This window comes from Neoarius graeffei, chromosome 11, assembly GCF_027579695.1.
Source record: "Neoarius graeffei isolate fNeoGra1 chromosome 11, fNeoGra1.pri, whole genome shotgun sequence".
Taxonomy (NCBI): Eukaryota; Metazoa; Chordata; class Actinopteri; order Siluriformes; family Ariidae; genus Neoarius; species Neoarius graeffei.
The window spans coordinates 51,932,549-51,943,310 of record NC_083579.1 but is presented as its reverse complement, the minus strand read 5'-3'; positions in this window follow the sequence as shown (position 1 = coordinate 51,943,310).

Sequence of the window (10,762 nt, the reverse complement as noted above, 5' to 3'; positions counted from 1 at the left end):
ATGTGTAAACTAGGCTATTTGTATATAAACCTGGGCGGCATGGTGGTGTAGTGGTTAGCACTGTTGCCTCACAGCAAGAAGGTTCTGGGGTCAAGCCCAATGGCCGACAGGGGCCTTTCTGTGTGGAGTTTGCACGTTCTCCCCATGTCTGCGTGGGTTTCCTTCAGGTGCTCCGTTTTCCCCCACAGTCCAAAAACATGCACGATTTGAAATGAAACCATCAAGGTGTGACTGAAGTGTAGACTTTCAGCTTTAATTCAAGGGCTTTAACAAAAATATTGGATTAACCGAATTACATTCATTTTATAGTCTTTCCATTTTCACAAGCTCAAAAGTAATTGGACAAACTAACATAATGAAAAATATAAGCATCATTTGTAATACTTGGATGCACATCCTTTGCAGTCAATAACCACCTGAAGTCTGGAACCAGTCCCCCCCCTCCTGCACCAGGATCTGGTCTTACCAGGCAGTCTCCTGTCCCAGTACTAACCAGCTCTTGAGACGCATGGGTGCAGTGCCAGTCTCTATTTCTATAGCCCTCAGCCTCTCGCCTATTATATAGCTAGGGTTACAGTGGGGGGCTGGTCCTCTGGTAACCGTGAGAGTTTGACTCCCTACTCGCATCTCTACTGCAGCATGCCTTGCCAGATTTCTGTAGGTACCATTTTTATGATGGACTTTGGAACCCATGGACATTGCCAAATGCTGAGTTTCCTCCCCTGAGATGTTTTGCCACACTTTTACTGTAGCCGCTTTCAGTTGTTGCTTGTTTGTGGGTCTTTCTGTCCAATTTTTTTTCTTCAGTAAGGAAAAAACATGCTCAAATGGGTTGACTGACTCTGCTATTTAAGAACATTCAATTTCTTTGCCTTAAAAAGCTCCTGGGTTGCTTTTGAGGTATGTTTTGGGTCATTAGCCATCTGTACTATGACGTGCCGTCCTTTATACAGTATATACTATTCACAGTGTGTGCAGCCATGTTGATTTGACATCAGTCCGTAACGTGGAAGTTGCTGGAAGTCTTCTCCACTCCCGATTCCCTCCCTGTTTACGGAGTGCCATCAAATCAACATGGCCACACACACTGTGAACAGTACATGCATATACTGTATATAGGACGGCGCTTCATAGTACAGATGGATAACGACCCATCCATCTGTCCATCTTCTCTACTTTTAAGTTAGTTTATAGTAGTAATGGTTTTAGATCAGTTAGTATACTGACACATTACTTGGTTAAATCTATAACATTGACTATACTAATCACTGCTTTGAAAAGGTAATCATCAACATTATCACTATTATCACTAACCTTAGCTACAATAGTGGAGACAATCTATGCCCCTACATATATGAAAAGACTCGGACGATAAACAAGGTTATAAAGAGTGTGGGTACACATATGTCAGTTTCTTTCATTGCTAAATCATCCATCCATCCATCCACTATCCGTAACTGCTTATCCTGTGCAGGGTTGCAGGCAAGCTGGAGCCTATCCCAGCTGACTATGGGTGAAAGGCGGGGTACATCCTGGACAAGTCAGTTACAAGAAATCGAAGTTGAAGTTAGAAAAACAAATCAATTAATTACAACTTACTGTTACAAACTGAGAACTGAGCCAGAGAGAAATAATGTATAGCAAAATACATATTAAAGTATGCTTCTTCTGTAATGAGATGTACTACATAATGTTACACATCACAAATATGTTCTTAAGAAGCAAAACAGATTGGCATCTCGGTCAGCTGATATGCCATGAGGACTCTGGGACTTGTATCATGCATGCATGATCATGTGTTTAAATGTTCTGACAGTCTGCCATCTCCATCTCAGTCTCTAGAGTAAAAAGGTTAGATGTTTAGACGATTATGAATGAATGAATGAATGAATGAATGAATTAATTTATTTATTTATTTTTGAACATGTATAAAAATGTATGTAACTATTTGTATATACAAAAGAAAGAAAACGAGAAAGTGACAAAAAAAGAATAAATAAAATAACATAAAGAGCTAAGACTTTACAATACACCACACATTGTTCGAAAAAGGAGGATTATGGAGGACCCTGGATATTTCCCCCATCACTGTATTTCTTCCAATAATGTCTTAATGTCCTAATGACCAAGAAGGCCATTACGAATAAATGTGTGATTACAAATGACTTTATTTTCAGAAGGTTAATAACCAGTTTAGCTCACACTAATCTCACACTGGGCCTTCAAATTAGGTTTTACACCATCCTGATGCAACCCTCCCCAATCTATCTGGGCTTGGGACCAACACTAAGTATGCACTGGCTTGTACAACCCCAGTGACTGGATATTGTACCTAATCTGCATGTCTTTGAACTTTGAAATAAAAGATACTTCACATACAGCAAAGCAGCCAGCATGTAATGATTGCTATCAACTAATTTTCTATGATCAACAGCACAATTATTTTCTATAATTGTTGCCTTCTGCCAAGTATCCATTTAGGCTACACCTCCCTCACTGCTCATCATAGCTTCTACCTGGCTGAAACAAACTCTTTTGCCGCTTTTCCACTACCAACGCGGCTGAGTCGGGCTGAGCCGTGTCGTGCTGAGTTGGGCTGAGTCGAGCTGAGTGGGGCTGTTGGGGTTGCATTTCGACTACAACCACGCTGAACTGTGCTGGCTGGAAGTGGGTGGACACACTGGGTGGAGTTAGCGAAAGTGGGTGGACGTCACGTGATGTCGTTAGGCGGCGCAAACAGTGACATCAGTGAGCTTTTAAGCGGTAGTCTCACAACCCGGAGAGTAAACAATAAACATGGAGGACATGGAGTCGTTAGTGTTGCTGGTCTTGGTGCTGTGGCTTGTTGTCACCGACAACGCCAACAGATACTGGCAAGAGCGTATAGATGAGGCGAGGCGCATAAGGCTTCATAATTCTCGTAATTCGTAATTCTCCTTCTTCCGGGTTTACGGTGTCTACAGATCCCAGCGTGCTCGCGGGGCGTGTGTGGGCATGTGAGGACACTCCTCCTCACCAATCAGTGCACAGGGGAGTGTCTGCTCACGCCCCTAGCCCCACTCAGCTCGGTTTGGCTCGCTTCAGCCCCACTCCAAAACCGTGCGAGTTTTGGGTGCTAAGCAGGGCTGAAGCGAGCTGAGTCGTGCTGTTCTTAGATAGTCGAAACGCGAGCCGTGTCGGGCTGAAGTGAGCTGAAGCGAGCTGAAGTGAGCTGAAAAAGGGTAGTGGAAAAGGGCCATTTGAGGTAACATTAGCGCTTGATTTACAATGACTAAAAATAGTCTTTTAAATTTGAAAAGTCATGAGAGTTTCTCATTCACATGTGTCTTGCTGGTTGCAAACTTTTATCCCAGCATCCTTTTCACATTCATTCTCTGTTGCTGTAAGTTTCGGTGATGCATAACCAATATGAGGCTCTAGGCAACTACCCCATTTGCGAATCCTTTGAGATGGACTTGAGTGCCTTGGCAAGTTAATCCACTGGGCTCCCCACCCTGGACATTTTTCAGTCTATAGGGAATGTTTCCGTTCCCTTGATCCCCTTGTGCTTTGTGTAGTTCGTGCCCTTGGAATCACTACTCCCACCTTCACAGCTACCCATGTGAATGCATCAATACATACTCCATGTCAATATGTGTAGTTAAATAGAACACACACACACTCACACCTCGCAACTCCTAACATGATCAGAACTGTTTAATATAGTATATTGGTATGATATGTGGTAGTTACAGTGGTGCTTGAAAGTTTGTGAACCCTTTAGAATTTTCTATATTTCCGCATAAATATGACCTAAAACATCATCAGATTTTCACACAATTCCTAAAAGTAGATAAAGAGAACCCAGTTAAACAAATGAGACAAAAATATTATACTTGGTCATTTATTTATTGAGGAAAATGATCCAATATTACATATCTCATCTCATCTCATTATCTCTAGCCGCTTTATCCTGTTCTACAGGGTCGCAGGCAAGCTGGAGCCTATCCCAGCTGACGATGGGCGAAAGGTGGGGTACACCCTGGACAAGTCGCCAGGTCATCACAGGGCTGACACATAGACACAGACAACCATTCACACTCACACCTACGGTCAATTTAGAGTCACCAGTTAACTTAACCTGCATGTCTTTGGACTGTGGGGGAAACCAGAGCACCCAGAGGAAACCCACGCGGACAACATGCAAACTCCGCACAGAAAGGCCCTCGTCGGCCATGGGGCTCGAACTCGGACCTTCTTGCTGTGAGGCGACAGGACTAACCACTACACCATGCCGCCATATTACATATCTGTGAGTAGCAAAAGTATATGAACCTTTGCTTTCAGTATCTGGTGTGACCCCATTGTGCAGCAATAACTGCAACTAAACGTTTCTGGTAACTGTTGATCAGTCCTGCACACCGGCTTGGAGGAATTTTAGCCCATTCCTCCGTGCAGAACAGCTTCAACTCTGGGATGTTGTTGGGTTTCCTCACATGAACTGCTCGCTTCAGGTCCTTCCACAACATTTTGATTGGATTAAGGTCAGGACTTTGACTTGGCCACTCCAAAACATTAACTTTATTCTTCTTTAACCATTCTTTGGTAGAAAGACTTGTGTGCTTAGGGTCATTGTCTTGACTGACCTTCTCTTGAGATTCAGTTCATGGACAGATGTCCTGACATTTTCCTTTAGAATTCGCTGGTATAATGCAGAATTCATTGTTCCATCAATGATGACCAGCCGTCCTGGCCCAGATGCAGTGTTTTCCTTTATCCAAACATAACGCTTCTAATTTAAAACAAAAAGTTCTATTTTGATCTCATCCGTCCACAAAACATTTTTCCAATAGCCTTCTGGCTTGTCCACGTGATCTTTAGCAAACTGCAGATGAGCAGCAATGTTCTTTTTGGAGAGCAGTGGCTTTCTCCTTGCAACCCTGCTATGCACACCATTGTTGTTCAGTGTTCTCCTGATGGTGGACGCATGAACATTAACATTAGCCAATGTGAGAGAGCCCTTCAGTTGCTTAGAAGTTACCTTGGGGTCCTTTGTGACCTCGCCGACTATTACATGCCTTGCTCTTGAACTGATCTTTGTTGGTCGACCACTGCTGGGGGGGGTATTTTTGCCACTCACAGATATGTAATATTGGATCATTTTCCTCAATAAATAAATGACCAAGTATAATATTTTTGTCTCATTTGTTTAACTGGGTTCTCTTTATCTACTTTTAGGAATTGTGTGAAAATCTGATGATGTTTTAGGTCATATATATGCAGAAATATAGAAAATTCTAAAGGGTTCACAAACTTTCAAGCACCAGTGTAGCTACTTAAGTGACTAACTGTCCAGAATGTAATAAATACTCAGATAATGTTCAATCAATAATGTAATCAATACATCATTATTTCTAGGAAACTAACAGCAAAATTCTCTTACTGTAAAAAATGTCAAATGTGATTGAGAAGATGGAGATTTCAAACTTGTGAATTGATTAAGAAATGGTGGATTCATGGTATGAAGACAGGGAACAGAAACATGTAGATATTTAATAAATGATTTACTCCCTACAGTAAATCAAAGTCGTGGGTCGATAAATCAATCAACGAATTACAAATTAGTATTACAAACTGAGAGCCAGGCAGAAATAATGTACAACAACACACATATTAGAGTATGCTTCTTCTGTAATGAGATGTACTGATGATGCACATATGTTCTTAAGAACAAAACAGCACATTCAGTCAGCTGATATGCCTTAAGGACTTCGGGATTTGCATCATGTGTTTAGTGTTACAAAATGTTCTGACATACAGCCACCTCTAGAATTATTGGTGTCGTTTAAGAGAACATTACAAACAAGGTTTCAAATTTTCCACTTCAACATCTGGAGAAACTACTTACTTTTCCTTTACCAAATATAATTTTTCTGAATAGAAGTACAGATATGTTCTCCCAAAAACATATTTGGAAAATTATTGGCACCTCAAACGAAAATGCAAACAAACTCTCTTTGGAGATGCACTTGCAGCGAACAAGTGGTCCAAAGTCTTTTGTGAAGATCATGGATCATGAATTCTGCAATCAGGATATTTTACTCAAGAATCTGGTTGCCTCTGCCAGCAAGGTTATAACTTGGTCATAGATTATTCAGCAAGATAATAAAACCAAACACAATCAAAATGACCCATCCATCCATCCATCCATCCATCCATTTTGGCATATCACTTTGATGTGGCTACTCTGATGGCTTCAGACATCAAAGTGTCTAGGGAACATTACAGTAGTGGTTTCCCGTTACCTTCTACTGGATTATTACAGAGGTTTTCTCCTCTCAACCATTCACACCTATGGACAATTTAGAGCCACCAATTAGCCTGACCGGGGAAACTGGAGCACCTGGAGGAAACCTATGCAGACATAGGGAGAACATACAAACTCTACACAGAAAGGCCCCCGCCAACCGCTGGGCTTGAATCCAGAATCTTCTTGCTGTGAGGCGACAGTGCTAACCACTACACCACCGTGTCGCCCAAAATGACTAAGAAACACAAAATCTGGATTTGTGTCTGGATTTGTGTAAACTGAAGAGAGCAGTCTGCATGTACAAACTTCAGAATATAAAGGAACTTCAAAGGAACTTCTGTTCTGTATGGAGGAGTGTCCAAGACCCAGCTATGTCTCCAGACAGGAAGTCATTCCAGGAAGAGGCCCAGTGTTGTTATTCCAAAAGACACTTCATTAACTATTAATGGAGGGTGTGCCAATAATTTAAAACCAGAGGAATGCAATATATACTCTTTTTTTTTTTTAAATACAATTAAAGTATATCGCATCACATATCAGGATCACAATCTATGTCTCAATATGCTACATTTAAGCTTCAAAGATCAACACATTGCATTGTCTTATTTATTTAAAGTATTAATTATTGCTTGTTTTCATGAACAATAATCTTGGTGTGGACTACACTAATCAGCCCATGACAGCTATATGATTCATCCTACATCTGATTATTAAGTAATGCTTTGAAATTTTGAACCACTGGTCTTTTGAGCTGTTTGAACTAAGAGAAACACCAAGCTGCCCATGATGACTAGCTGACCTCGTGACTGCCCCACCCTCCTTAGTAACCTTTGGAAAAACATTAGTTTCTTCTCTTGCACTTAGACAAACATTCACTTGACAGTGATATGACAGATTTGTAAATATCCCAGCTAAATATAGGGGCCCAGATTAGCCAAGTGAGAGCGTGAGGTTCTGGAAGAGAGGGCAGATCCCTGAGGAAGGATGTGTGTTGAGAGAGTAGCTATTTCTACTGAGCGGAAGCTGTGACAAAGCCATGCATTCAGACTGGGGGAGGAGGAGAGAGGTTTACTCTGGAAGAGTGCATTGATATTGAATGCATAGAGTCAGAAAACCATGAAAACTAGAAAATTCTCAAAATGATTCTTTTTTGATTGTTGTATTTTCATCTCATCTCATTATCTCTAGCCGCTTTATCCTTCTACAGGGTCGCAGGCAAGCTGGAGCCTATCCCAGCTGACTACGGGTGAAAGGCGGGATACACCCTGGACAAGTCGCCAGGTCATCACAGGGCTGACACATAGACACAGACAACCATTCACACTCACACCTACGGTCAATTTAGAGTCACCAGTTAACCTAACTTGCATGTCTTTGGACTGTGGGGGAAACCGGAGCACCCGGAGGAAACCCACGCAGACACGGGGAGAACATGCAAACTCCACATAGAAAGGCCCTCGCCGGCCACGGGGCTCGAACCCGGACCTTCTTGCTGTGAGGCGACAGCGCTAACCACTACACCACCGTGCTGCCCTTGTTGTATTTTGTCTGTTCAAATTAAAGAAAGCTCCTTATTAGAATAGCAAGTCCTCTTTCTGTTGCTATAAATGACAACTCATGACAACATCCGGAAAAGTCATCTCTCGGTAATAATGAAATTTGGAAACTAAAGCTGTTAAGCTGACCTGTGTAGGCTATTATCAGCCTCCACAGACACTGCTGCTCTGTTCCCAGACAGTTGGTTTCTAACGCTCTCTCAAAGGTCTGATAAGAGCACTTCTACTTTTGGTCACTCCTTCAAACAGTGCTCTTAAAATAAACACCAATATCCTCTTTTTTAAATGAAGCATTAAAAACTCAAATTCCAGATCTCTCTCTCTCTCTCTCTCTCTCTCATTTAATGGCAAAGAGACACATGCAAACAACCACACCCTTAAAATTCCCTTGCTATTTTGAGTATCCTTGTGAAAACAAGCACATATACATTAAGGATGCAGATGTTCCAAATGCCACATAAATGGTAATGTGGCCCTCTTGCTCACTGATGCTGATGTAGTGTGGATTTAGGTGGAGCCTGCAAAGAGAACAACACTGGAAATCCCTAACTAGCATAAAGGTTCACTTGATCTGGGCTCTTGTACTAGGAAAAGAAGCGTGTAATCTGTTAGGACAGGGAGGCTTCAGCACCTGTTTGCCTCTTAGGTCATGTGGATAAGAACACAAATACAAAAAAAAGAAAGAAAGAAATATCACTGAAGCATGCTATACACATTTTAAAGCAAATTATACCTTATTTTAGCAGCCTTAATACAACCCCAATTCCAAAATAGTTGGGATGCTGTGTAAACTGTAAATAAAAACAGAATGCAATAATTTGCAAATCATGGAAAGCCTATATTTCATTGAAAATAGTGCAAAGACATCATATCAGATGTTGAAACTGAGAAATTTTATTGTTTTTTGAAAAATATATTCTCATTCTGAATTTGATGTCAGCATCACATTTCAAAAAAATTGGGACAGGGGCATGTTTACCACTGTGTTGCATCACCTCTACTTTTAACAATACTCTGTAAATGTTTGGGAACTGAGGAGACTAATTGCTGTAGTTTTGAAAGAGAAATGTTGTCACATTCTTGCCTGATATACAATTTCAGTTGCTCAACACTTTGGGGTCTGCTTTGTTGTATTTTGCACTTCATAATGCGCCAAATGTTTTAAATGCAAGACAGGTCTGGACTGCAGGCAGGCCAGTTTAGCACCCAGACTCTTTTTCTACAGAGCTATGCAGTTTTAATATGTGCAGAAAGTGGTTTGGCATTGTCTTGCTGAAAGAAGGAAGGCCTTCCCTGAAAAAGATTTTGTCTGGATGGCAGCATATTGCTCTGAAACATGTATATATCATTCAGCATTAATGATGCCTTCCCAGATGTACAAGCTACCCATGTCATGTGCACTAATGCACCCTCATACCATAACAGATGCTGGCTTTGGAACTGTGCACTGATAAGCCGGATGGTCCCTCTCCTCTTTAGCCTGGAGGACGTGGTGTCCATAATATCTAAAAAAAAAAAATTTCTACTTTTGATTTGTCAGACCTCAGGACAATTTTCCACTTCGCCTCAGTCTATCGTACAAGAGCTCAGGCCCAGAGAAGGTGGTGGTGTTTCTGGATATTGTTTTTATCTGGGTTTAACTTGCATTTGTGGATGCAGTAATGAACTGTTTTCACAGACGATGGTTTTCTGAAGTGTTCCTGAGCCCATACAGTGATTTCCACTACAGACACGTGTCTGCTTTTAATGCAGTGTCTCCTGAGGGCCTGAAGATCCCAGGCATCCAATGTCAGTTTTCACCCTTGTCTCTTGCATACAGAGATTTCTCCAGATTCTCTGAATCTTTTAAAGATATTATCTACGATAGATGACATGATCCCCAAATTCTTTGCAATTTTACATTGAGGACCGTTATTCTTAAATTGTTGCACTGTTTGCCCATGCAGTCTTTCACAGAGCGGTGAATCCCTCCCCATCTTTACTTCTGAGAGACTCTGCCTCTCTGGGATGCTCTTTTTATACCCAATCATGTTACTGCCCTGTTGCCAATTAACCAAATTAGTTTTTTTTAACATTACACAACTTTATCAGTCTTTTGTTGCCCCTGTCCCAACTTTTTTGAAATGTGTTGCTGACATGAAATTCAAAATGAGCATATATTTTTCAAAAAACAATAAAATTTCTCAGTTTCAACATTTGATACGTTTTCTTTGTACTATTTTCAATGAAATATAGGGCTTCTATGATTTGCAAATCTTCACATTCTGTTTTTATTTATGTTTTACATAATGTCCCAACTTTTTTGGAATTGGGGTTGTACATATATTCCAGCATAATATGCAGTCGCCTTAAATATTATGTTAAGGGTTAATATTTAGATCATTATTGATTTATTTCTGTCCCTGATCAGTATTTATTGGCTGCCTAGGGGGAAATTCTGCCCTACAATGCTTATGCAGGAAATGTCTGGGTTACCAAGCCACACAAAGCTGCAATCACAGCAAGCTAACTGACTTGGAAACCCCTGGCACTGCAAGCTGTAAACACCACAGAGACTAATCTGGAGTCTATGGAGACTATTTTGTCAAATAGTCAAAGCAGACGTGTAGATTTTGCTTTAGTTTCAAATAGTGGCTTAACGGTTTTACCCGGCCTCGCACTTTGAAACAGCTGAGAGACAGGATGTGTTAAATTTATCTCCAGAAAGATGCTGGGATCTGCTCAGTGTCATCGACAGCATGTGGGTGTATGGGAACAGGACCGTGAGCAGTTTGGCACACTGGAAAAACATATCTTTTGATAAATGATAAAGGCAGCAAGAACCTGAGGCATAGACAACAATGGGGTGTGTGGGGGGGAGGGGTTGGGAGAAGAAAAATTTGGTTAAAAAAAGATGGCTATTTTTTTTATTTAATTG